Raw genomic sequence first — 6,218 nt, 5'->3', positions numbered from 1 at the left:
TGTGTGTGACATATTATACGGCAGGGAATCTCAGCCAACTGATCAAGAGGAGGTTTTTGTGCCCAAATTTGGATACAATATCAGTCTCCAGGAATGTGTTACATCATAACAATGACAATGTGGGTAAAACTGGCAATACTTGACTCACCACCCTTTACAGTGATTTACTTCGTGTCTGGCAATCTGTTCTTCATATGATGTTTGTTTCTCATAAACAGTTTCAACATGGGAGAGTATGGTGTCAAGATAACAGTTATATCATTTGTCACTGCAGAACATCTATCGGGCTTGCCAAGAAAACAAGAGTCTTTTATCTTAGGCTTCTTACAAGTGCTTGAGTTCTGGTGATTCTTTCTCATCAACGCACTGGATTATTTCTTTGAAAACTGACCATCATCGTCTCAGTTACATTATCATTTCAATTTCTTGTAAATAAAATGAAATCTGTGGAAAAGTTAGCATAGGGGACTCTGGAGGAGAAAATACTGAGACAGAGAGGAAGAGGAGGTGATTCTCAGACAAGGCACAGCCCCTGAGAAAGGAGCATCCAAAGCAATGAGTTAATAATATTAAGTTCAAAAGCACCTTGACTGTTTCCTGTCATGTTTTAAAAGGAAACAGTCTCGGATAAGGTATATGACCTCCATTTTCATCAGTGTACCAAGTCTTAGGCACATTTTTAGTTGTCAAATGGCTTTGGTGGGGGGGGGGGGGGATAGGGAACAAGGAGAAACCTCTATCTTTTTATATCAGTATCATCAAGCCACCCTGTCAATCTGAGGGAATTCTGACAGGAGGAGTCCATATTTGGAACATCCCCTAAAACTTGGAAGGAGAAAAAAGAGGGGGAGATATTCTTTAAAATTTCTTTTAATAGAATTGGTTAAGACAGTTAATGTAGAAAATGTTCTATTAATCATGGATGCTTTTTATAGTATTTTTACATGGGTTTTGAGATGTGGTTTTATATCTTCAACAAATAGAGGAAGGGAAGGCCTCCATAAAGCATAAGAATAGACAGCTGTGGGCTCAGAAAACTGAATATTCGGTCATTCAAAAAGGCTTTGAAATAACTGCTGGAGTCTTGTGTACAATAATCAAACTCTGAACAAGAATCTTTTATGACATCCTACCCTATGCTGTGGGCATACAACATTTGTCCTATAAAATAAAATAAAGAATGTGTGCTCAGGAACCAGCATTTTCAAACAACTTACCTAAAGGAGAAGCATTTCGCTTATTATGTCCATGAATGGAAATGATCTAACTTGTACTTGGAATATCAGTTCTGTGACCCAGACAATGGTCAGATATTCTGGGAAATCTACACACACAATCTCCTCTGATAGCTCGCCTGAGTCTCTGTAGCCAGGAAAGCTGCTCTGTTTAAAGCATAGTTGGCAGACAAGTTGGTACCTCAGTCTCATCCAAGGTATTTAGGCTAAGCCTACTTTTCTATTCAAAGAAAAAAAATGTGACTATGACTAACCAAGAGAGGAAAATATTGTTCCTTTTAGGGATCTGGTGCACATAGCACAAAGGGTGGGATGGGGTAGGAGGGGGAGCAAGAGATGGACGGGATGGATGCATACCCAGAGCTGATTCACTTCGTTGCACAGCAGAAACTAACACAATATTGTAGCACAGCCATACTCCAAATTGTAAAAAAAAAAAAAGCAAATATAGTCCATTACCCTACCAACTTTGGGGCTCACTGCCTCTCATCATGCCATATCACTTTCTTACTCTTAGCCTCTCATTCCCCTTCTCTTCACCTGTCCCAATTCTCCCTAACTTCTCCCTAACTTCAGTTCTAGTTCAGGTCATTTCTACTCCATGAGACCTCTCCCACTGCCAAAGTCCATATTGATGTTTCCTTTCTCTGGACCACTAATGTTCAGTCTGATTGACTCTAAAAAGAGATACATAACCATACAATGCCTTGCATCATTAATAATAGCCTCATGTCTCTTTTCTGTTCACTTTACTTGACTATATGCTCCTGGATGACAATGATTTTTTTTCTGAAATGTACGAGAAACTATTGCAGGGCTTCCCAGGTGGCTCAGTGGTAAAGAATCTGCCGGCCAACGGAGAAGATGCAGATTTGATCACTGGGTCCAGAAAATCCCCTGGAGGAGGAAATGGCAACCCACCTGTTTTCTTGCCTGGAAAATCCCATGTACAGAGGAGCCCTGGCAGGCTACAGTCCATGAGGTCTCAAAGAATCAACACAGCTGAAGTGACTGAATCTGCACACACAGTAACTACTGCATTGAGCCCTTATGGTATGTGCAGCACAATGCTAGGCACCTTCCCTAAGTGATGTCACTAACTCTGAAGTACAGATTTCATGGAAACACTTCTGTGCTGCCCACACACTGCCCAGTAATATGAACAGGGCTCCAGTGCCTAGATCAACATGGAAGGCCCAATTTTGAGAATAATTCAAATACAACATAGAAAGTCTTAAATATATAGACACTTTGGAGCATTATAGTCAATAACCAGAAAAATTGTTCTGGTAGAATGCAAATATTCTCTCCTCATCTCAGAACATTGGTTCATTTGGGGTTACTTTAAATGATCTTTTGTGACACTTCATTATTTGACCGTGATTTTCCATGGCTCCACCTAGGAGTTTCAGTCACTTGTTAGGACTTCCTGAGAGGACTGGCTAGAACTCAAAGTCTCTGAGTGGTCATTTTGTCTTTTGAAAATACCTGACTAGAGTATACCATTTAGTAATAGTTATTTTCCTTTCTCCATACTTTCAGGAGTTCAGTTATACTTGGGAAGAGAATAAGGTTCCCAAAAACCACTTCCACTGCTCTCATTCCTAGGTTCCATTCCTTTGGTGTTGAAAGAACCTTTACACCCCTGAGGAAATGTAATAGGAGCCCATTAGAGACAGTCAAGTTGCTCCCTGACAAGCAAAATGTTTAAAAAAAAAAAAAAGCTGAGGTTCAAGGCTCCTATAGGATTAAAATGGAAGTTCAGAAGTCTGGATGATTCAGATTATAGATCTACACTGGTAAGGCTATCCACACAAACCCCACCCAGGGCTGTACTTACATCCCTCAGAAAAGTGAAAGCCATGGATGCCAACTTAAATGAGAAATCATAAAGCCAACCTTGGCCCAGCACAGAGATATATTTTATCCTACCACATTTTTACATTTGCATACATGGCACCCTTCAAAGCCAGGAGTTTATATTTTCCCACCAAGGCTCAGCATGTGTGAAAAATGCTTTCCAAGAAACAAAGGCTGGCGAAGATGCAAATGCAAATGTGAACTTGTGGGCAAGCAAATGCAGTTGAACTTAACAGAGATCCTGCCTCCATATCTTTGGGTGAGCTTGGTAATAACCCAAGCCTCCACCAGATGAGAACCTTGAACCTCAAAGTCAAAAAGAAAAAAACAAAACAAAACAAAACAATGGCACAAGGATAGAATCACTGGAAAAGCAAACACATTTCTCAATAAAGAACACTCTATTTAACTTGGGGGGGGGGGTGATATTCAGCAAGAGATAAGCATGCTCGAGGCTGGGAATTATTTGCTAGTTCATTCTTCCTATAAAAAGGATTATCTCTGTGGCCACAAATAAATTCCAAAGCCTCTGATTCCATGAGAGCTTTTTTCCCTTGGAAAAGAAACAGGTCTAGGATTCTACCCTACTGCTTTCCAACTTTAAAAGAATTCTCAAAGCAAGGATGAAGACAGAGGACTTGTATTAAAGGAGGTGGCTATATTATACAGAGTGAATGAAGTCAGAAAGACAAAGACAAACACCGTATATTAACATATATATATGGAATCAAGAAATATAGTACTGATGATCCCACCTGCAGGGCAGCAACGGAGACACAGACACTTTGGACACGTTGGGGGAAGGAGAGGGTGGGATGATATGAGAGAACAGCATTGAAACATATACATTACCATATATAAAAGAGCCAGTGGAAGTTCGATGTATGACGCAGGGAACCCAAAGCCAGTGTTCTGTGACAACCTAGAGGGATGCGGCGGGGAGGTGAGTCGGGGGGCGGGGTCAAGAGGGAGGGGACATAGGTATACCTAATGTTGATTCATGTTGATGTATGACAAAAACTATCACAATACTATAAAGTAAGTATCCTCTAATTTAAAAAATTAAATATAAAAATAATACAGGGGGTGACTGGATTCACCTATTTAGTTTCTCTCCTCACCAACCAAATAAAAAGGTTTTCTGTAGGTTGTCAAATGTATATACAGGTGTAGGTCTTAGAGGGTATAAACTTGTATACAGTACATATCAGAACCAGAGGAAGCAGCTTATTCAGGCTAGAAGATGTGGAGGAAGTCGGGGCCAGTCTGAGATTCCTGCTATACTGAACTCCATCTTTCCAGGGCACTGAACCTAGACCCACATTATGTCAGCCTTGAGCAACTCGAGATGATTTATGCTCAGTGGCATTGACTTTTTCTTTTTGTGTTTTTGGAAACAAAAGAAAAAAAGATGTCCAAGAGAGATTACTTGGAGATTTGAAAAAGTTATTTAATGCATGGTTATTTGCCTACATATGGCCTAGGCCTGTTGGGCATAATCTGCCAAGTATCTTAAATGGTTCCCAGGGAACTCCCAGCGTGGGCTCGATGGCCATGACTTTTCTGTACCATTTTAATTGTTCCAATAAGATGCCACATGATGAGCAGCCAAGCACTGATAAACCAGTAATTTGCCAATCTGGATGTAAAAACCAAACAAGAAATACAGAGATATTCCCTGCTCAAAGAAGAATGTCTTTTCAGTGATCATTCTGCTTTTAACTTTTTTTGCAAATAATATTTTATTTGGAGCAGCTTCAATTGCCAAACATTAAAAAAAAAAAAAGACAAAAGCAGGCAGGCAGGGGAGAGTGGCACTGTGCCCCTCGGCTCAGGGTCCTCAGAAGTAAACCACCATTTCTGCGGTATGGTACCATGCCAATTCACGCAGGGGAAGCCAAAATCCTAAACGATGGCTGAGCTCATAAAACTGTTCTCTCTCTTATCAAGATGAGGTTTTAGGCTCTCCGATTTCAAGCGTTTACTTTGATTTTTATTTTTCTTAGGCCAGCACATGTAGCTCTCACATGTTTTGCCTCGGGCGTTAATTAATCTGGGTAACCAACACCTCACGTAGGAAAAAGCAAAATCAATGAACAAATAGGAGCTATTTATTAACTGCACATGATGTGCAAGGTTCTAGGCTAGATGCTCAAAGGACACAAAAACACACACAATGCAGCTGCATCCTGAGTTTCTCACAGGGCTAACTGAAGAACAGAGATGAGAGATAATGACAATAAAATACACGCTAAGTGCCAAAATACAGTCAGATAAACCAGTGTTTTAGGAGTTGGAAAAGGGCCTGCAGGGCCAGTTAGGAAAGGCCCAAGAAAACACTTGCGATCTGGGCTGAATCTGAAAAGGAAGAAAACTCAGACTAGCAGAGAAGAGGATAGACCTTCGTGATGACAGTAAATATGCTAAAAAAAAAAAAGCTATTGCCGAATCTGACATTGTAATAGCTAAAGCCTATACATCTTCTTCTTTTCTCTAAACCTAATATAAAATGATATGTTTATGCCCCTATAAAGGCAAGCAGTCTTCAGGTAACCCAGCAGTAGGCAGAAGGGACTTCCCTGGTGGTCCGGGGGTTGAGAACCCACCTTCCAGGGCAGGGGACTTAGGTTCAATCCCTGGTCAGGGAACTAAGACCCTGCATGCTGCAACTGTGATCTGACACAGTTAAATATAAATAAATAAATGTTAAAAAAAAAAGAAAGAAAGAAAAGAAAAACAATAGGTGGAGATTGACCAAGGCCAGGTAAACAATTTTGTAGATTGTATGGGAACTATGAGAACACTAACATGGTAAAAAAAAGAATAAAGAATAATCCTTGAAGGTGGCTCAGTTGGTAAGAATCCCCCTGCAATGGGGGAGACCTGGGTTCCATCCCTAGGTTGGGAAGATCCCCTGGAGGAGGGCACGGCAACCCACTCCAGTATTCTGGCCTGGAGGATCACCATGGACAGAGGAGCCTAATGGGCTGCAGTCCAGGAAGCCGCAAAGAGTCAGACACGATGAAGCGACTAAGCACAAGGAATAATTAGTAAAATGAAGGAAGGTGGTGTCTGTGACATACGTTTGACCTGAAAACTAGATTCTTTCACAACCATGTTAAG

This window comes from Cervus canadensis, chromosome 12 (genome assembly GCF_019320065.1).
Source record: "Cervus canadensis isolate Bull #8, Minnesota chromosome 12, ASM1932006v1, whole genome shotgun sequence".
In the NCBI taxonomy this organism is placed as follows: Eukaryota; Metazoa; Chordata; class Mammalia; order Artiodactyla; family Cervidae; genus Cervus; species Cervus canadensis.
The sequence above is the reverse complement of the archived record's forward strand: the minus strand, read 5'-3'. Positions refer to the sequence as shown.